Below are 24704 nucleotides of genomic sequence, written 5' to 3'. Positions count from 1 at the left end.
TAATTAGCAGCGGTTGCTTCAGTTCTTAGGTGCAAGACTGGTTTCTATCTTTAGTGTCTGGACACTTTTTCCGAATATGTCGTAAAAGAATCCATATTTGGTACTTGATTAAATTTACAATTCTGTAATTTGCAAAAAGATGTTGTTGTAGCGAAATAGAATATGTTGTCTCTGCCCCCAAAACATTAATTTATGAGTGTTTGTATCCTCTGACACCGATAATTTTCATACAACAAAAATCTACATCTTTCCTGACACAACTTTCAGCAGATTCATGTCTCAACTGGTCATGATACTAAGGTAATAGTCCAGTGTCTTAATAGGCCCACATTGTAATAGTTAAGTTAGGTTGGAGACTATAAGGAGTGTTCAAGTTTCATTGTATTAAGGGGTAAATCACACCTAAGTGTCATCTCATTCCATTTACATGTGGAGTAAAGACATAACAGTCAATTCCTGTTAAGAAAACGAGAATTAACGAGCCATAATAAAAAGTGGATCCTTAAACACCATGGTGAGTACTATTACAGGTGGTGGGATATATGTTGTCAAGTGACCAGCCTGCTCGATTTACAGTAGTCAAATGGACGTAAGACTGACGCCTTCGTGTAAAGTGAACATAAAGTGTCGTAAGTAAATAAGTAGATGTTGAGTAAAATCCCCAAGATATAGTCAACACTCGGGATGTCACTGCCACTCTAGGTATTATATCATTCATCTTCTTGGCCTATTTGTCATATAGTTTAATCTTCACGCTATGGTTGTGACAAACTGACCTCGACTGAAAATGGCTGAGAACACGTGCTGTAGAGTTTGAAACAATGCTTTTATGAGTTGTATAAGAAAGACGTATATAAGAGACATATCAGATGTAAATCCCATCAAACGTGTATCAATAATCATACACTTTATTCTTTTGTGTGAAGACTGATTTACTTGACACATGAAGTACCAAATACAACAACAGTACCTCGCGTCCCACAGCCAAAACTGACGTCGTGGCCCACCAAAACCTCCCAGTTTTAGGTTAAAAATATGCAACGTTTACCAAGACAACACTAATCAATACCACGAGGAAAAAAAGTGATCCATTTCTTTCCATTACTAATCACAAAAAAATAATAGTAACTGGGATTGTTTATATAAATAATCTTAGTGTTAACTTGTCTAAAATTTCATACTCGATTCTTTGGTTACTCTGAATGACAAAAAAAAAATCTAAAACTAATATATCACTGACCAGCACCTGAGGGGGAGAGGGGGTCAAGGGAAATTCCAAAGTGATCAACTGAAGAATATAGACGAGAGAGATAGGGAGTGCAGGAGTGGCCCAATCACTTCAAGTTGTTAGGCAATACTCTACTGGTTAAGCCACAGAACGACTTCAAGGTCACTCTAAGTCTTTGAGAAAGTATTTTTTTTCTTTTAATAGTTTATTTTCCTTTTTCTAGAATTATATATATTGTTATCATCAATCATTTGAGTACAGAAAAAAAATATATCAAATTTCTAGCATATTACAGGGCAAAGTATTTGTAAGTCATTGCCCCCCTCCCAATGACTGCGCGAGCAAAACGTTCATGTGAGAGCAGGATCTTGACTTCAGTAGTTTTACACTATAAATCAAAATATATCTAACGGTTGGGAGAGAAACAAAAGCACTCAGTATTATCAACCCGTACCAGCATCGTGCTCCCAGTCTAGGTTACTGATGTAGTGTGTTCTGAACCTGGGCTACAAACCACGATGGAACTCTACTAGCTGACCTCTTGGTATCGTGTCCAGGATCCTGGCCAGTATTACGGCGACTGGTCCACTCCTCCACCTTTGTATATTGTTTTCTTAATCACCCTGGTACCTCCCTCCCCGTATTACCCAATATACTTTTCAGTTTTTAAAAAAGCCCTGGTCTAAATGTAATTAAAATGGTTTAGATACGACTACAAATAGGTTTAAAATAAGATGCCTCTTTCTATTATTACTATATACTGTATGTTTTAGGATGAACAAAATGATAAACTTACTATTATAGTTTTATGACCATCAAAGGAACCCATATATGTGTGCAGAGGTTAACACTACGACTCTTAACTTTACTTAAAAAATATTTATACACACTCACACATTGTGGATATATATATATATATATATATATATATATATATATATATATATATATATATATATCGGAATTGATTGAGTACACTAAAGACTGACCACTACTAAGGTACTTATCGGAGAAAGGTCTTATATTTCCTATTTTTCACCCAGTTACTTACACGGTGTAGGGGAGTGACTTGCGGTTAGTTAACCCAAAACAAAAAATTTAATTGTCCTTTTGGCTACATTAAACTAGGGTCAGATTATCTTAAGTTAATATTAGTTTGATTTAATATACGTTAAAATTTGGTTTATAGGGTAAGGTAAGTTAGTGGTATGTTAAGTTAGGCAAGGTTAAATTAGTCATTCTGATACTTTTTTCTTCTACTGACTTTCTGGTTAAGAAAAAAAAATGGCCGGGGGCACAGGTAGACGAGACACCTGCACAGTCATTAAGGCATCGTGTTGCACCTCAGTCTTACCTACCCGTCTAAACCACCTCAGGAGCAGATTCTCAAAGGATCGCACGTTAAATATTCCCCTAACTTGAGAAGTGATAACGCTTCTAACTAGACCACTTGAGCAACGGTACAAAGTTGGTGGCGATAAATATGCTAATAATGTACTGAGACAATGCCATAACAAGATGCATTCTCTTTTCTCTGTTATGGGAACACAAATAATGTACGAACCTTTAAGAACCAGAATCCAGGTTTGTTAAGCTAACGTATCGTTTTAGACTAATCTTACACTAGTGGGATAACTCCCTGTAATAATGGGGGTCAAACTTTATAATAATTGAGATAGTATTTGTAACAGCTGGGCTAAACCTCTTACAACTGCAAATTATCTTAATAATCAGAGTGTCTTTGTAACACTGGAAGCAGATTCTTGGGAGATAAATGAGGAATAAATCCTTATGATAATAGTAAATATTTTGAGGCTGATGGGTTAACCTCTCGTAGAGAAAGACAAATGTAATCTGCACACAATTGACGTCCCTGTCATTTAGCGATAGTTAGGCATTCTGAATCCAACATTTTTTACATTTCTAAATAGAAGACAAACTAATAGAAAATGTTTACATGTTTAGTTGATGTATCATACGGTAAATGTCCTCACTTCTGGTTAAAATGCTGCAGATAACGTACCAAACACCCTTAAATTAGGCATTTTTGTGACCTTTGACCCTTATAGTATGACGGAAAATACATAGTAAAACAAAAACATACCTATTACAAAACAAACACTTTTTAACACGTCTCTATTTTGTTTCCTTGTCATACGCTTTTGATGAATAAACAACAAGAATAAGACTAAGTGTTTTGTGAGTCAATATCTGAATATTTTCCTTAACCAAGAAACTGCACACTAACCTGATACGAAAGTGGTAAGATAAGGTTTGAGTTCATGTATAAGAGAAATATTTCTTAAAAAGTCAAATACTTTATCGATGAGCCTTTTTATCGCAGTGTCTTTATAATTACCTGATGGTGATTAAGCCAACACACGGTTCTTGGGGATGGCAACCGGTAGAGGAATTAATTACAGACGGTGGGAGAGAGAACCAGGACACATGACCAAGTATGTGTACAGTTTGAGTGTGTCACGTCGTATATTATTAGAAAAATAAAGGAGTTATCATTACTACCAGTGTTCAGTTCCATAACAACGTTCTCCACCACTGTAGGAGAGAGTCAGTGAGGTGAGGTTTTATTGGCTTCACCTTCACCTCATCAAGTTTAGGACAAGGCGCTGTTTTGTATGCTAGAATATTTCTCTCTCAATAGTTCTCAACACAAGGATGGTCATGGTATTGACCTTCTTACTTAATTTCATTCGATACCTTCATAAACCTGCTCGATAAAAAAAATATACTAAAACAATTCTTTTTCTGTTATGATTTTCTTGACTCCATGATGATAATGAGCTCAGTGCTGTGTCTGACCTAAGGCTGCTAGCCTTCCCTAGGGCAGCCAGCCTCCCTCCTAAATTCTCAAACGTATTCGCTCTAGCCGGACATTTCAGACCTCCTGCTATGGGGTTTACAAGGGAAGCTTTGTTTTCCGACGTTGACAAGTGCGGTCGTGACAGATAAGAAAACATAAAGAAATTTACATTGTACACTGGTACAGGTCATCCCAGTGAGAGGTACTGACTGCAGTATGAATCAGTACTCTAACATTATTCAAGTCAGACAACACAGTTTTCCCCAGTGGAGACGTCCCCCAGACAGCTAACTGTCAGCAGCAGCATCTTGTGGATGCTCAATATAAAAGGTGGTAGTGATAGCATCTAAAACCACCTTTATACATTGAGAAATATAATTTAAACACAGGAAACAATTTCCCAATAATACTATTTAGTGTACATCACAGACTACAAAGGCATTGCTTAAAATAATTTTATATAGTACCATTTTACTACTTTTGAAAAGTGAATAACATTAAAGAAAAACTATTTCCCCTATAAAAATACCTTCTGAATAAGTGAAGTAAGCTATGTTAATTCTTTGTTACCATTTTAATAGTTTTATGAAAGGATAGAAAAATTACTTAGATATATATATATATATATATATATATATATATATATATATATATATATATATATATATATATATATATATATATATATATATATATATATATATATATATATATATATATATATATATATATATATATATATATATATATATATTTTTTTTTTACTTTTTTTATTATTATTAATTGATTTATTTTATTTATTTTTTCTCGGGCAGCCAACATGTGTACTCGTGCCACACTTTGCTTGGAACACCTGCTTGTAAATAAGATTTAGCATCGGGATTGACGTGACTACAGTACACCTTCGACTATTATCAATATTAATTTCAACAGTCCTCTTCGGAAGCCAAAGTTTAAATGCAACAATTGTCCATCGATCGTAAAAATGTAGAAATTTTTCAAGACTATGACAAACGCGAGAATGAGATTATATAAATGAAGCTGTTACCTGAGTGAAACATTATCTGAATGAGGCATTTTCTTAATAAAGATCCAATAGTGAGTTACTTTTTTTAATTAAGCATTTTTCAAAGTGAATATCTTAGTGAAGCATTCTTCCCAGTGAGGCAGTTTTCTGAACGAAGCCTTTTATGAACGAAATAATTGTTTGAATACATTAAGGAACACATCATCAGCTGTGTTTGTCTGATGAAGAACATTCCCCTTTATCTCCACCTGAAACATGAACCCACAACATCTAATTTCCATCGGATTTTCCTGTACAAATAAATAATTTCAAAGAAGGATTCTTTCTGGGATTATGAAGCGCCCTAACCTACCGTAAAACTCCCAGAAGGTAAGCATACGATGTTTTATCCAACACCAAAGACCCACCCAAACCTCATACCCTTTAAAAAGTCTTGTTTACTGCCAGTGAGCGACACTGTTTACCCTCTGTTTGAGACTGTGCCCCCATGTTTCTACAATACCTTGCTGGAATTCCTAACTATATACCGGTACATAATTATACCTGGAGAATTTACTGCATGGGAAATTTTCTAACTAAATACAAATGGAATTTGACAAGGATTAGTAATAAATAAACACAACCAAAATAATAAAAATTATATATTTAGAAACTATACTGTATCTATTCAGTGCATGTTACCATGTTGATAGGTGCTTGACCCGATTAGATAAGATCCATGAAAAATAAAATTCTATAAAACAAGAAAAGGTATATACAGTATATATATATATATATATATATATATATATATATATATATATATATATATATATATATATATATATATATATATATATATGAGGGTAAGTACAGTACTAGTAACGAGTTTTGTGGTAGACTTTTTAATTATCTTAAACATTAAACCAGATAGACTTTTAAGCCACGGGAGAAATAAATTAGTATAGATCTCCAGACAAAACTTATGCTGTTGTTGAAATTTTTTTCACTGTAAACTACAAAAGTAAGTTACAATAAAGCAAAATTCTGTAGTCACGAACACCATTCAACATTTTCTGGAAATCTCAGCACAGTATTAATCAGTAATTTATACAGTACCTTTCAGGTCCGTCTAGTAATGTTTTAGCTGTTGACAAGCAAAAATATCGGTGGTTGAAGATACGGTAGCACTAGGAACTGGACATGTTGTTAGGTTCTGGTAACAGTATATGAAAAATTGTCCGGCGTAGAAACTATAACTAAGGGAAAGTGCTGAATATCCCTGGCAGTAGAAGCTCTTAAAACACGATAGAGTTTCCGTCATTTTGTGTTATTACAGCGTCACTATAGTGTGCTCTCAACTAATGGTTGTCCTGGCCCATATGACGTCAGTCTGTCGTACTGTTAAAAACAACGCATTGGGTAAATGTTTCTCCCCCACTTATTATGCATCCCTTAAACGTCTTTAATAACTGCAATGCATTATTTCCTTCCGGTTCATTTTTATCATCTTTAGTTTATGCCGTTGTTGCAATACAGCAACATTTTAATTCTAATGTGGATTATGAATTTCAGCTGACTCAAATTTCCTTTCCAGGACTTTTCGTTGTTTATTTTTTTTTAAACAATGAAGTCATGGAAAGGTTCTCACTTATATTCGTCTGCGTGTTGTTGTTTTATGGTGTTTCTAATGAATCATAATGTTGAATTATTAATTTTATTATTCTTAAATCATTACCGATGCAGTAATTATATTTTATTCTTCTTCATTAGATGTTATTTTAAGTGTATGACTTCGCATGAAAACATTTATTATTATTATTATTATTATTATTATTATTATTATTATTATTATTATTATTATTATACAGTATTTCATCACTTTATTCCTGTATAGTGTACTTTTAAACCGTAGCTTCTTAGCAAGTTGACGAGGTTGTGTTGTACTTATCACCACCATCCTGCAGTGCTAATGATATGTTATTACGTCTGTCATGATGTATGCAATTTGGTTCTTTGTAGCCAACTCATGATTTAGCTTATCCTTTGTCCTGCCTTGTATCACACGCTGCTTTCTCTCTCAGCTGTGTCATTCACTATTGTTTCTTAATAATATTTTAAACAAGGGATCACATAAAGTATTTTCAAAATATGATTCTTAATAATAATACTAATAATATTAATAATTATTGTTCTATTTAAGATTTCTACTGTTTATATTATGTACTGTCACCCCATTTTCTCTTATATATTATTAATATTCCTTCAATCTAATAATGACATGATAAAATAAGTTAATATATTATAACCAGGGAGAGTATTGTAAGTTATTTCGAACATAGCTACAGTAGACCACTTGTGGTTGGTTGTGATTTTTTTTAAATAATAATAAAAATACTACAACTACTACTGCTTCTACTACTACCATAAAAAATATTACTAATATTACTACTACTACTATTAATAATAGTAATAATGATACCCTGCAATAGTAATAATAATAATAATAATAATATTAATGATACTACTACTACCATTAATAATAATATTAATCTCATAACTTATGAATAAATAATAATCTTTGTAAGTTATAGTAACAAAGACTTGGTTTATCATCACTTGCACCATTCCATAAATTATATCAATTTTTCCTGTAAATTGTTTCTTTTACATAAGATTAATAAGTTTGGTGACTGACTAAAGGCGCTCCACAGTCCCAATAGACCTTAACACTAATGGACTACCCTCCTAGTACACTCTGATGTTAAAAGGTCTAAAGTCTAATAGTTAGGCTGTGTTATTAGGCGTGAGACTGTGACCACAGCCACATATGTTTGTAATTTTGGCTATGAAGATCCTCCATAAACACTATTATTATTAGTATATTATTATTATTATTTGCAGTAGTAATAATATTTATAATTATAGAAAAGAGAAGAAAACAAAATAAGACTGGTGGTGGCTCTTAATTCCAGCCACTGTGCATTAGAGCAAACGTTACGGGTCGGGTGGGTTGCTTAAGATGATTTAGTTAAAGGTACGTTAGACGCGGGGTGGCTTCCGTTAGGTTACATAATATTAATTTGGGTTAAATTTGGTTACGTTATATTCCAGGTCCAGGGATTACTGAGTCCCATTGTCGGGTATTAGAAAAGTTAGCAACAGAGACAAACAAAGGCTGGCAAACACAGGTTGTCGGGGTTAGGAAAGCAGACTACTCGTATGCTTAGCAAACATTGATTGTCGGATGATTATGAAACACCATCGGAGAGCAACAAAGGTTACCAAACATGGATTTTCGGTGGTTAAAAGAAGTTTGCCAAGGACTAACACTAGTTAGTTAGTCATGTTAGAAGGTAGGAGGGGAGAGGAGGTGTGGAGGAGGGGGGGTTGGTGATGGTATATATCATTCACAGACGAAATTACGTTAGATAGTAGGAAACTTGGTGACCGTATATTGCGTCACCAGGCTGGCTGAGTCATGTTCGACAGAAGAGGCTTGGTGGAGAAACACCACCTCACCAGCATGGCTTAACCATGTAAAATGGGAGGAGGGCTTGGTGGGGGTATAGCATCACCAGGTGAGCTTCACCAAGCCAGCAGGCGGCCCCGCCCGCACCACAACGCACGCCACCACCCAATTATTCGCGAAAAATCCATCCTGCTTTTCCGTAGTGTATGGAATCCTTAAACCCGTTATTGGAATTCGATCGCAGCTGCTAATGTCCCTCCTTAAGTAAGTCCAAAACAACATTTAAAAGATGACTCAGGGAATAATAGTCATGAGGAGATACATAACGAAAGGGGAACTGGGATAGATAACGGATTAAAGAAAAACAAGGGAGCACAAATGAGATGAAAACAGCAGAATAAAAAAATCATTACCAGAACCCCGGACTGATGATGAGCGGTCATCAGGCAGCGCGCGGATTGGTAGGTTGTGCGTGGGGGGGTAGGGTGGGGGGTAGAGGGGTGGTGGGGGTCGCCAGCGATGAGGGGGGTTAATGGTGCTGAGGGAGAAGGTAGGGTGCGGGAGAGAGAGGAAGGGAGGGTGGGGGACGGTAGGGGGGTATGGGATGGGATAGGGAAGGAAGGAGGTGAGAGAGGGGGGTGATGGGTGTTACGTGAGAGGGGTATGTGTTGCGGGGGTAATGGGGGTGAATAGAGGGAGGGAGGGAGGGTGGAAGGGGGTCGCTCGGCACTCCCACCCTCCCAGCTTGGACGCCCAGACATAAATCCTACTAATATTATCTCGACATTTTCCACACTAAAAAGTGATAAGTGGTTCAATATTTACCGTGGACGGCCATTACCACAGTGGATCCCTCCCTCCCCGGGGATGTGCAAGAGGCAGGAGTAAGTGGGAATAAAGAGGATGGTGGAAATAGACGGATAATTGAGGGTTGAAGGAAGAGGGAGGGATGGGGAGTGAGTGCTGCCGACCCGTACCTCCCACCCACCCTCACTGCTCCGCGGCATTATGGGTCGGGTCGCTTCCCTCCATCACCCCAGCTAACACCATCCATAATACTGACTATCAACACACTCACTATAAAGATCACTATCAAACACTAATATTCACTACCATCACTCTCACTATCATACTCTCACTGCCGTACAAACATCTTCACTATCACATAATCAATAACCATCACCCTCACGGTAGATTTTCACACACACACCATCACAAGATCACTGTCTTCTCGCCACACTCACCATTACACACTCTCTACAGTGACCATCAACCTCATTATCATATCTCATCATCACCAACACTCATCATTATACTCACCATGACACTACCATACTCACAATCACACATTCATCACCAAACTCACCATCACAATTATCTCACTGTCATCAAAGACATTATCATACTCACCATCCTATCACACTCACTATCATATTATTCATCACATGTGTACTATCCTATTGGCCACCAGCATCCTCAGCATTCACCATCATCATACTCACTATCATAATCACCATTCCAGCATCAATCACTCTCTTACCATCACATTCTCACTGTCATTGCTAGACTATCATACGCAGCACTGTCCAAAATACCCACAAGTCAGCGAATCATAATCATTCTCACAGTCAATCATTGTCATACCTTAACACTTTCATCTAACATTTTCACTCACTATCTTCCTACTTTCAAGTCATCATTCTATTAACACGTTGATGGTCCTTGTCATCATCACTATCATCACCACCACCACCCCATCACCGTCACCACCACGATCATCACCACCACCCCATCACCATCTTCACCACCACCACAACCATCACCATCTTCACCACCACCACAACCATCACCATTTTCACCACCACCACCACAACCGTCACCATTTTCACCACCACGATCATCACTACCACCATTAACTTTTCAGTGACTCAACCGTGATGACTCCCCTTATCAGAGAACATCTACCCCCTTTTTCACCATCACTCTCACCCTTATCATTATCACCATTACCTCAGAGATATACACCATCATTATCACTCCTGATTCACAACCATTCAGCATCACAATCACCATCATGACCACATCACAACAACAATGGAGAGGTAAGAGTACAATAATTTGCTTGTCAAAAGAACCACCATAATAAACCGTCATTTTACTTTAATAATCTCTTAAGATCAGTCTCTGGCGGAGATGGCAACACTCTGAGGGGTGACTGGCCTTTTCAGCCCCAATTCTAACAGGCCCCAGTCTTATTAGGCCCCAACCTAAGCCTAAGCTAGTAGGAATGGGACTGTATCCTAGAGCCTCCTTAAGAGATCATAATCCTAAGTGCCCCCAATTCCCCCCAAATTATTATTATACAACCCCCCCCCAAAAAAAAAAAAAATCAATAAAAAATAAAATAATAATAATAATAATAATAATAATAATAATAATAATAATAAGTTTAAATATTCTCAAATTAAATCATGTTTTACACATTCTAAAAATATATTCTACCATCGTAAATATCGTCAAAATAAAACCTATTATTTCTTACATTTTCATAATAAATCATAGCATGTAAACTCACTCTGAATTTGTGTATATAGTTTGTACAATCTCAAAATAAAATCTAGTGTTATCCTCAAAATAAATATATTCATAGTGGTTAAAAAAAAAATATATATCAATAAAATAAAATAAATGTGTTGGCTGGTAAAGGAGACACCAACAGGAGTCAGGAAGTGGGGTTTTCCTGGCTTCGTTGTCCTACAAGGAAATCCCGATAATTAATCAGCGGCCTCTAGTGATATACATCTTGCGGCCACCTGCAGTGTCTGCTGGCGAGGCTCTTGAGGAGGGATTTACAGGTTCTCTCTCTATCTCTCCATCCCCATTCTTCTTTTATATGTTTCCTTCCTCTTTATTCCTTTTCGTCCTCACTTTCCCTCTCTAACTTTACTTATTTTCCCTCCGTCGATTCCTATCCATCCCTCTCTCTGCCTTGTCCCTCTTCCTCTCTCCTACCCCACCCCCCGTTTCTCTCTCTTGTGACACTGGCAACAGGGAGAGCGTTGAGGAGCGGCAGGTGGTTGGATCAGCCATGAAGGTAATTGATAGTGTGACAAAACGAAAAACAAAAAGGTATAGAATATATGATGTACAACGATCCACAACAGGATTTGGACACCGTGATTCTTTTCTTTTCTGGTCTAAAATAATAACAGGAAGAGTTTTTAATTGTTTGTGGTATATTATAACTGGAGATAATTACCTATTCTAGTTATACATGATAGATGATAGAGAACAGGGAAAATGATAGCAGCTAGTAAGTTTAATATTTACTAGCTCTGGTGACTAGCAATAAAACGAAATATTATATTTATTAATTTCTTTAGTTATTCAGTTAAATTTTATGCATTAACAAAATATATATAGATAATTTATTTTGTAATACGTTTCCAACTAAGCCACTGCTGTACTATTCTCATAACCTGTTCGTGGCAGAAAAAAAAGAAAACTGAAGACAGGAAGTCGCATCACGTTCCACTAACTACAGGTTGCTATAATAATTAATGTTATTTATAAAAGAGGTTGAGAAGAGTATAGAAGGCATCTAATGATATTTTTCTCAGTATACCACCAGACACACATTCATTATCTCCGGTTACTCTAGAAAAAGGATATCGACCAAATATCAATTATCCATCACAGTTATAAAATAAATCTCAGATATGAGTTTCACCCTGGCCTTTATAGTGTAGATATTTAGAGCCAAACTAATACCCAGATCAGGACACAGAGCCACACCTGATATTTTTATACTAAATCAACGGGTTTGATTAAGTTCGGTTAGGGTAAGTTATGATAGGAGTTAGTTACGATAGGGTTAAGTTAGGTTAGGTTATGATGGGGGTTGGTTACGTTTTATCAAGTATTGTACATTGGTTAAATTATGAGATATATTGAAAAGGACGAGGAGAAAGCAACTTTTGTCTAATCATAAATACTTAAACTGCACAAGATCTACCAAAAATATATAAATTAAAAAACTATAAAACAGAGGAATACAAATAATCATAATTCGTGTTCGTATCTCGTGATCAACAAGAGTATGACATTTTCAAAGAACAGACAAGTGATTTTACTACCGTGGAGTAAAGATTAATGAGGAAGCCCACCTGAATATAGATATAGCAACAAGAATAGTAGTTTACAACTAAAACGTAGAATTTTTGTATACCCGCTATTGGAAGGCAATAATACCCCTAAGAAAGCCGAGACTTTAATATACAACTCTCGTCTAAGACCAATATTGATTTATGGAGCAGAGGCAGACCTGACTACCAGGAGTACCAAAGAGCTGCATGAAGCGGAAATGAGTGTATTGAGATTGATCAAAGGAGGTACTTTATTGGACCACTTGAGAAATGACGAAATAAGTAATCATCTGGTGGGAGGAAGGTATATTAAAGTGTATAGAGAGAGTGCAAATGAGATGCTTAAGTCACGTAAAGAGGATGGAGAAAAGAAGGAAGGAATGCATCATGTGGTAGCCCTAAAGAAGAAAATCGATTGTAAGGTAAAATAAGAATATAGATTATAACGTAAAGGAAAGTGTGGGTAAGAGAGGTAAAACAGTATATGAGCCACAACTGCTGGTGAGAGTTTGTACATGAAGGCTAGGCACCAGACACACCTCGAGCCTAAGTGCTGGATGATGACGCAAACTTTCTAATGGACATAGAACACACAAACACAGACGGTTCATATTCAGCTAACCATCTCTCCCATCGCTCTGTTTACAACATTATCCTGAAGATCACCACAGTGTCCTCCCACACTGAGGAGCACAAATGGTGATGACACAATTTGAATGGGACCAAAATATTATTGGTACCTAATGCTAACTGGTAGCTTAGGGTCTATTGAGACCTTGGGGCCCATTTGAACACCACAGTACAGTTGTGGGGCCCATTTGAGAAAGAGATGCCCAAAAAGTAAAGCTATTTTTTCCCTGTTTTCATCACTCCTCTCGTTAGTGCAGTCCCCCCTATACACAGTTATCCTCGCCGGTTTTTTTAAGGTATAACACACACATCTGCCACCATGTACAGTACAAATTACAGATGTTATCTCGTGTAATGGATAAGACAATCTGCCTGATGACAGTTGCGTGACTGAGCGGGTTGCTGTTGTCATGTTAACTTCCCTTGAAATACTATACATACAGGTACCCTAAAAAGCTTCTGGGGTTAAAGGTTATTTATACAAAATATTAATGTAGGAATAAGAGTCTAAAGATGAAGTTGTATGGACGAGAATTGTGTCGAGGATTTATACCTTTTTTTTATTTGTGATATTTCTAAATCCTTAAGTATTCGTGAATTTAATATAGCACTCTAATTACCGAGTTACTCAAACTATTATATAAAAACATACGTAAAATTGAAGCCACTTCTCTATTTCTACTTCACTTCCACTTCCGTGTGAGGAGGTGGAACTGTAGACGTAAAAAAAAAGCTTCATGTTGCAATATCCACAAAAAATTCAGCAAGTAATTTAATATATATGGTCGAACACCTGATAAAATTTCTTATTAAACGCCATGGCACGTACGTACAGACACACGCATACACGTGGACAAATAAAAAATGACAAAACAGCTGCAGAGTAAAAAAATAATAATAATAAAGCCTTTGATACTCAAACCGTATATATTCACAAAGGATTGTAAACTGTCTCCCCCGCCCACCTTATGTTATAAACCAGCGGTGGTGTTTTACTGACTTGTGACACATTATTATCAGCCAGCAGGGACTACCACCAGGTGGCTTTCTTTAAATTCCCGTGTAAGTTGTTTAAAACATATAAACAATAAACCCAAGCCTTCTTAATTTGGAAATTTAGTTTCGAGTTTTAACTATTGCAAAATAATTAGAATGACAAAAATTCCAGGTATGTCGTGATGACCGTCACGGGACACCTTTGGCTTCTGTGTTGCTCAAACACGAATGACTGCTGAGGGACAATAACTAATACACAAAATTTATCGTAAAATAAAAAAAAATAAAAGCATAATAGAAAAAAATACACGAGAGAAATGTGTGCAAAGATATTATGTTTTTGTAGTACAGTACAGTGTGTGACCTTCAACCTCATAAAATTTAAAGGAAGTCATAGTAGAGATAAGACAAAGGTCCCTGACACTAGGATAAGCGTCTGCCAAATTTCAAGATAATCGGAACCGAAATAAAGCAGTGGCACTTAACTTCCTTGGCTGTGTAGGAAGAGTATACGAACGAAAGGATAATTTATACCCAAAACAACCTGTGTTCACCCCATGAAGGAACACAATGAAGAGGTAAGTGACACCTGCTGTAAGTCTTAAATCTAATAATCATGACCATTAGGATTGGTGCCCATTAGAATTGAGGACCATTTGGATTAGGTTCCAATCCGTATAGCTATATCAATAGGGGGTTTACTAGGAGTGGGGCCAATTTGGAGTGTCACCGTGACTGTGACCTCGGGAGAAAAGGTGAGAGAGACTCCCATACAACCCAGGCATCACTGGAGCTTGACATCTGACCAACTATGAAGTTTTTTGCCAGTGTACTCTTCCAACAAACAACAGACCAGAAGCTGATATATTTTTAACTTAGGGTAGATGGAATCGACACCAAATTTAAATGCACCTAATTTCCCCTGACAATCACACTACTGTAAGAGATGTATCCTGGTATGGTACATTACTCTCCATTATCCCTGTGCTTCACAGGTACCATCGTCACTCATCAGCAGAATATGCTTCCTAAGATCACTCAACACTATGCTTTCCCTCCATTCACGTACACCTCTGCGTCCTGGATGTCTATCTTCCTCACTTCACTTCAAGAGTATCCATTTCATTTTTGGTTTTCTCTTCTGCTTTATTGAAGGTCAAATGATATTACAGCAGTATGGAAGGTGAGGATACAAGTTTCTTGGCGTTACTGTACTATGAAATCTGGCGTCCTTGTTGCTAACCAAATGTTGCAGCGTCTTTACCCAACGTTACAGATAAACAAGATAAGATACAAGTATTTTACTGGGAATGATTGTTCACAAAAGCTTGAAGAATATGATAATTTGTGACATTTTTGTTATATTATGTCATGACTGATATCTCCTGTCAGTTGTGTTTTTGAGTCAGGTGCTTAGGGTGGTCTTATCTAGAAGTGTGATATTGTCATTATCAATCTATCTGTTATCTTTAATTCTCTCTAAGGTGAGTGAAATTAATGGGGGAAAGTGGTGGAAGGCAAGCGTGGAGAGCGGCAGGGAAAAACTGAGAAAACTAAGTAAAACATCCACACAAATTTCTTACCTGTTTAACTTGCACACATAGTACACACAGAAAAACCTCAGCCTCCAGTGACGCACAGGCCTTCATATCAGTCTACCTAAACATTCCCTCATCACAGACTATGAATATCAAGTTAAATACACATTGTTGAAGCCTTCGGTCACTTCAACATCTATATACAGCAAAATTAACTTCATAAGAAATAACATACGATGCTTCTCAACCAAATTTCACACGACCAAAAGTTGGGCGATATTTAAACTCGGTATAAGAAATCAGTTAAATTTACGTAAAGCTAATGTAGAATGATGAAACAAAAGCCAGGCATCTAAGCCTTCACCAATTTAACAGTGGGATGACCTGTAACGACCTGTGAATAGGATTTACTATTCAAAGAAACTCTAGAACAATTCAGAAAAGAAGTGAAACAATATAAACGAGCCTGAGTTGAACAATGGAGACACATATAACAATGAACAGTTTGGCTTACCATAAACATGCAAAATGAACCGTGAATACGAGCTCCTAAAATGACGACCGAAGAGGAAAGAAAGACTCATGACAGTATCTGAAACACCTCAACCACCTACATCACCTGGACAATTGAATTATTTACGACAGGGCACGATTGTCATTACGGTCTTAAGTCGTTTATTATTTTACGTGATTCACTTGTCTGGGTTATTAAGCATCGACTTGATTTATCTAAGAAACTACTACTGCTACTATATAAAACTTCCCACAAGAACTGTAAAATGAGTCAGTTCAGCTCCGAAACTATGTAAACCAGAACCTATTTCGGGAACCATTTGACCTGAGGGGGAGCAGAGCAAGGCACGATCACCACCATGAATTGGTGCGCGCGCAGTGGAGGACGAGCGAGAATTTCTGGTCGGGTGCCTGCCTGCCATGGAGTCCGGGGCTGTGTTCTGCTTGATTGCCTGCTAGGTATGCTACAGGTACCCGGCCTTGCCCTCTCACACTATTTGCCAGACGTGCCAAATCGTTCACAGTTCTTTCTCGTGCACCTTCTCACGAGTCCAGTGCTGAGCCAGTGGAGACACGTGACACATAACATGCACATAAAAACAAATATGCAGTAAGTATGCACACCTAGATAGATTGATAGATATATTTGTCTTTACTTTCTCCGTATTATAAGCCTTTCACACTTTGGCTCTAGGAGTGTTGAGAGAGAGCATTATCTCTGGGATAGTTTAAAGTGACAACTGACCCCTGTGTGAGGAAGGGCAGAGGAGGGGAAGGGGGAGAACATTAATAATAAAAATAATAATAATATTAATACTTCAAAACATGTCATCACTATGGACCAACAGCTCGGTTTAAGAGAGAAATTCAATGTAAATATGAAAATCCTAATTATAAATATTAAGAGTAAGAGGACCCAATCCGTCTATTTTTTCACCCAACCAATCCGTGTCTAAGAGGACAATGTCCTGAGTTGTAAGTTCGTCAAAAACTAAAACATCACCGAATGCTTATCAGGGTTATAAAATCCCAAGGCAATACAAGGGAGTCACCATTTCGGCTTGTGTTCATTTTTAATAATAAGAATTATATGTTGTCTTATAGTAAAAATAAATAAATAAATATATAAAAAATAAACAGAAATATGTTTGAATTGCGTAAGACCTGTCATCAATACGGCAACGTTGTCTCGTAATTCAGACGTTTGCAGGTGAACAGCATTTTAAGAGGTAACCTAAAAATCATGCAGGTCAAAATGCACTACACTACACTGCTGTCTCGTGAGGCACAACCTCACGCCAGAGGGCGACTTCTTCATAACCGTGACCTTGACAGTTGAACATAAAAAACGCAACACTTCTAAAGGTTGTCATGATATATATATATATATATATATATATATATATATATATATATATATATATATATATATATATATATATATATATATATATATATATATATACAGGCGCAAATTATGACGGCTGTAGCTGTTTCCGTCTCAAGTTATGGTGCGGACCATCTTATTTACATAGAGACAGACAGCACTGACCACTCTTCTCGCGCCACTGCCAGCGTGAGTAATAATTCCAAGGTTAATTACACACCTTCTCCCTCCTAGGGAGCGATTGTTGGAGGTGTTCTCCAACAATTACTGACACTTTCACTTGACTGTCGACCACATTAAGTGACATCGTAAGAGCATCAGTGTATTAGTGTGTCCAGGACAGATGATCTGGTGATCAAGTTCTATCTTCCTGAGAATGTGTTCTCTTTATGCAACACAAGTAAAGATGGAACGAAAGTTGTGTTGGGGAGGGAGGGAGAGCAGAGACCGGTGGAGGCCACTGCGACTGTCTGACCGAGAGAATGTGTGGGACTGTAAGACATATAAGACTGTATCAACGTGAGACTGCGTGAGACTCTAACTGTGAGACTGAGTGGCTGAGACTTTATAGCTGCGTGGGACTATATGGCAGTAAGCCTGATTCTATAATACTGTACTATGAGACTTAAAACTAAAACTGTATGACTATCTGAGACTATGTCTATCAGACTGTATTACTGTGTGTACTGTAAGAATTATGACTGTCTGAGGCTCTATGACTGTACGAGAGTGCACTCTGTAAGAACTGTGGGAGACTGTTGGACTAGTGTGTGACTGTAGGCGCTCGTGCAAGGGGTCCTTCGAGACAGGTCTGCCGCAGCATGAAAATTGCCCTCTTGTTCCTTTCAGGATGCCAAGTGCATTTTTATTTTTAGAGAGAAAAAGATGTCATCAGTAACACACACACACACACACACACACACACACACACACACACACACACATCACCACTAACAAGTTCTAATAATTCAAGTCTTCCCTATATTCGAATTCGAGATCCAATTTCCAAAAAATCGTTACTCCTGCAATATTACTTTTCAATACGCAGTTATCAACAGCAGATAGATGTTCTTTACCTTTAAATAAAAAAAAATAACAGCACAAATAATGTAAATGGGGATTTGGTGGTACAGTGGTAATGTGTGTACCTCTTGCCAATAAGTCAAGGGTTCGAGTCCCGCTTGGCACAGACACAAGTGAGAAGGGTGTGATCCAGTGTAACCACTACCAAACATCCGGTTTCCTCCTGTACTAACACTGGATAGAACTACCGCCCGAACGGCTAGTATAGTAAGTTGATAAGTGGTGAAAATATAAATAATAATAATGATATAAATAATAATAAAATGCAATTCAAAGATAAATAGGAATAATAAAGATGATATGAATAAATAAAGTGAATATAGTAGTACAGTGCATTAAAGGAGTCGTTTTTTTAGCAATGCAGCAACTTCCTAAAACCATCTAATAATAAAATTCAGTAAACTTCGTAATAACCTTATAAATATTTCCTGTATATATCATCGAATATAAATATAAAATAAAGAATGGCAAATAATTAATTTATGTTATTCAAGGGTAACTCTAATGTCCATGGTAGATTTTCACGAAGTAGATAAATGGATGAGTGAGATAATATTTCTTGGTACTGAAATGTATGTCTCAATCGTCCACGTGTCTAGCTTACCACACCACACAACACATTCCTCACTATTATATTGATCGAGCCTGAACATATTCATACTAAATTATATATTATTTTAGGCTCTTAAGCTTACTAGTGTTGGTGTGTTGCTAGGTCCTATATTAGACAGTTCGGCGTGTCACCAAATCACCAAACTGGAGACGTATGATTCCGGGTCTTAATAAAGTACTATATACACATAATGGCATTGATAAAGATGCTACAAGTATATTGTCCAACATTCCACGAAAAAGTAGAAACACTGATTAACTAAAATATAATACCAACATGTAACAATAAAGAGTGATGTTTAATGTAAATTTTATTGAGAAGAAATTCAAACAACTTTTTTTTACTAGCGTTCTAAGCAAGTGAATAAATTTGCCGGTGTAGGTAATAAATCTTGGTACTAAACGTGAAATTATGTTAATGTCAGACTATGACTCGTACGGAGCCTGAGAGACATGATATATTGATATAGCCAAGAAAAATATAGGGAATAAGGTATGTTGCATTATATCTCACATGTTACACATAAGCTCCTGAAAAACAAAGGTGACTGAGTAAGGTTCACTGACTGCGGTATATCTCACGTGAAAAAATCCCCTATAGAGGTCAGAAAAGGCGGCTACTGGTCATGCTAAACTACTAAAGCAACCAGAAAGAAGGCTGGACAAGACTGTGTGCAGATAAAACGGACATAGAACTGACTAACGCAAACCAAAAACGCTTGATGTTTTACGTGAGTTTATATACGGCATAGTTTACGTGGAAAACACAAACACAGGGTCACATAACTAATGTGTAATAATTATGATATACTGAAATGAAAATAAAATATACTGTGATGAACCAATTACATTGATATACTACTTAATATTACAATGTCCCTTAATAAAAAAAGACAACTCAAATGATGCAATATTTTATTGAGAAATATACTGACAACAGATGAATCAACAACTATAATAATAACAGATGAATCAACAACTATACTAATAACAAATGAATCAACAACTATACTAATAACAAATGAATCAACAACTATACTAATAACAAATGAATCAACAACTATACTAATAACAAATGAATCAACAACTATACTAATAACAAATGAATCAACAACTATACGAATAACAAATGACTCAACAACTATACTAATAGCAAATGAATTAACAATATAATGATAACAAAAAGATCAACAATTACCATGATAACTAATAAGCTACTAAATCGTGTGATAACTAATGGATCAATAATTATGATAACTAAATAAAATGAAAATAATGGATCAATAATTATAAAGGCAGTGAACAAATACAAAAATACCGAATGTCTACGAAAAAGATGAATAACTAATAAACAAATGAGTAGGGATTTTTACCTTGCGTCTCTCTCACTCGGTTCTGAAAATAGATAAGTAAATGAATAATATGAACAAGAATAACAGTAGTCTACATGATGAACACAATAATAATAACAAAAAATGCTTGATTGGTGACTAGTAGAAATAACTCTTACCACAAAGATAAGATAGAAGGTTTATGTCTGAGAGAGAGAGAGAGAGAGAGAGAGAGAGAGAGAGAGAGACTACCACTAACTACATACATACATACATACATATCTAATTCAACAAGGAACCTCAGGAACACAGTACACACCAGCTATAAAAAAAAATTCTAAAATGAGAGCAATATTTATTTTTTAGCTACACATGACAACCATGGCGCCAGGTGACGCTTTGCTTTAAACAGTCCATGAGAATCGTGGGTTCGATCCCCAGGGTGAACAGGTTTGGCAGGGTAGTTGCTTCTATAGTCAACGGGGAAGGGTCAGGTCCAAAAGCCACTCTTGAACCACACACCACAAGTTACCATACCACACCACACTACACACCATATCATACTACACCATGCAACACCACACTACATCATACACCACACCACTACACCATACAACACTACACTACACACCATACAACACAACACTACACCACACCACCATACACCATAACACGCCTTACCATACCACACCACATTATATACCACATCACACCACATCGCGCCACAAACACACACAAACGTTAATAGCCGGCAGTTGGTAAGTGATTACCTGATCTATCCTTCAGTAATACAGGTGTGAAATGTAACTTGTGACTCGTGAGCACCAGAACAGTTATGTTAACTAATATACTATATATAATGAAAGACAACATAACACATATACTACTGTATTGTGAAAATTACTAATAGATATGCCTGTTCTTTCTCTCTCTCTATCTCGAAGTATAAGCAGTACATGCACACAATTCAAGTAGGTTGTACAGCACATTACAGACACAGCCTATAAGCCACAAGATTTACTGCACATGCCAAAACTTATTCTTTTTTCTTATGTGAGTGATAGATAAGAGCTCTGTGTATGTTGTATGTTAAGTTAATAACATTGTAATCTATGAGTTTCAAAGAACAATTGTCTGACAAGAGCTCTGTGTATGTTGTATGTTAAGTTAATAACATTGTAATCTGTGAGTTTCAAAGAACAATTGTCTGTACACTCCAAATTATTAAACTTATGGGAAAAACTGAAAATGAAAACACTGAGTTACAAAACCTAAAAATAAATCACAATAAAACATTAAGCTATCAAACACATCTGCCCAGGCTTTACTATAATAAGTAAACAATGTAGAACAAAAATAATAAAATATGTAATTATATACACATACATAAATATAATTTTTTATCAACATGTGAGATTGAAACAAATATTTATATTATAAAAATATTTTAAGATCCTTGGATTTAGGTTAGTCGTTAGTATCAGTCCTAACAAGCCCCAGGACAACCTAACCTAACCTAACCATTAGGTTTAGTTACCCAGTTGTCACTGCCACCTGTCCTAATGAACCCTAAACCTATATGGTCGTCGATCCTATTAGCTATAGGTTAGGAATGAGTGATATTAACAGTGGGAACTATTAGTACTGGGGTATATTAGCAGCGATACTTGATATGTGACAACCTTCTGGTACACACTCAAGGTGTAGAGTAACGTTTAAAGACTAGAGATGCTACTTCAATTTTCTATAATACTTAAGCACTGGAGTCATAACTTGCACTCTAGTTAACTAAGAAGGACTTATAACTTCAGTTCTAATTGCTGCTTAAGTATAGGTTGTAGCATGAGTTAACTTTCTACTTTAGGTTCGACTTATAACTTACACTAAGACTGACTTCAAATAAAGGTTAGAAGTTATTACCTACAGTAAGTGTTAACGTTTAATAATTAAGATTTAAATAAATTCTATGTTACAATTTATAATTACAAATTCAAATATTGTTGACGCATTAATGTGTTATTATAATATAAAAGCAGGTACTAGTATGGAATATGAATGAATTAGGATTTATTAAAATGAAATACGTGAATGAAAATGAACATCTTAACCAATTAATGATGTAAAAAATCTTCTCAAAACAAACAAAAGAGGAAAAATGGAAGAGGAAGAACTCTAGAGAAGAGCAGGGAAGGAAGAGTCGAAGAATAAAGCCAGAAAGGAAGTACAAAAATAAAATAAAAAGTCATGAATGAAATTTGTAGGATTTCCACTTCCGGGAAGACTCTCAAGAAAGGAAAAAGAGTTATATAAAGAGATTAAGTATATATATATATATATATATATATATATATATATATACTTAATCTCTTTATATATATATTGTGTATGTGCAAATTAAAAAATAATATTTCTTAGTACAGTATTTCAAAAGAGATTCAAATGAATCTTACATAAGTTTCTTCAATGGTTGATCAAATGAGACTCGGCTCCAATGGGTCCTAATCTGGCAAATTTAATTAACCTAACCTAACCCCGAGGAATGGGATCAGTTGTAAACAGGCCTCAATCCAAACCTGAAGAGTTTCAATCCTAATAGTGTAGTCGGGTTCTATTAGCTCACGTACGTTGTTGAGGCCTAGTAAAAACACAACCCATTTGACCTATAACCAATATCTTCAATTAAATGCCCATGTGACTAGACAAAAAAATATAACAATGATAATGATAATAATGATAAGTAGATATCAAATTTAGATAAAAGTTAATAATTCATGAGAAACAAGACTTACAGTACAGATACACACACACCAAAATAGCAATAAAAAATCAAGTAATGAAAAAATAATAACATAAGGAAGACATCAATATATTAGTGACATAATAATATACACATACAGGGGAAGAATAAACAATTACATAAAAGGAATAAGCAAATACATAAAAGGAATAAACAAATACATAAGAGGAATAAGTAAAAACAATAAGAATAAAATTACACAAGAGAAATAAATACATACAAAGTACAGTATAAACAAATATATAAGAGGAATAAACAAATACATAAAAAGTATAACAAATACATAAGACGAACTATAGGCTAAAACAATCAAAGAGAGACTAACAAATCAACGTAAAAAATAAACAATCATAAACAAGAGAGAAAAGCGTAAATAAACAAAATATATGAAAATGAAACAACAAGCAAACAACAAATACTCGAGGGGAAAGAAAACAAATATATATAAAATATATTTGAACTACAAAACAAATGAGACGAAATAATGAATGAGAGAAACGAATGAATGAGTGACAGGAAATAACAAATGAGATAAATGAACGAATCAGAGAAAGAAACAAAGAAAAAAATGAGAGGAAGGACAAATTTTGAAGAAAAAAATAAATAAACGAGGAAAGAACACAGACGAGAAATGAACAAATGAAACGAACCAATAAATGAGAACATAACAAGGGAAACTAAAGAGAAATAAGACTACTGCATGAGATATAAACCCAATAATCGCTTTATTCAACTTTATAAATAGTAAAAATAAATAAATTAATAAAAACTGAGAAGAGGTTAAACTATGGTGTTAAAACATGTGTGAAAATTTTAAATCTTGAATTAAAGTATAACGATGAAAATCGATTTATAGAATCCTTTGTAAAATCGTTTATAAAAGACATTCTTCGCGTGTGTTCTACAACAGAGGTACGAACGATTACAGTAAAACACAGTTAGTTCCTCTCCTTGTGGGATATACAGTACAGGTACATGTTTTTACAGCCTTTTTTTCTTGCCATAAAAAATAAGTAAATAAATAAATAAAATGTAACGTAACCCATGAGATCAGAAATGGTGCAGAAACACACCATCCAACTACAGTCCTGGAAAATTATCAAAAATTTCCACTTTTTTTTCTATCCTGAAGCAGTGGGTCTCCT

This window comes from Homarus americanus, unplaced genomic scaffold, assembly GCF_018991925.1.
Source record: "Homarus americanus isolate GMGI-L3 unplaced genomic scaffold, GMGI_Hamer_2.0 scaffold16963, whole genome shotgun sequence".
Taxonomy (NCBI): Eukaryota; Metazoa; Arthropoda; class Malacostraca; order Decapoda; family Nephropidae; genus Homarus; species Homarus americanus.
Note: the sequence above shows the minus strand (reverse complement) of the source record.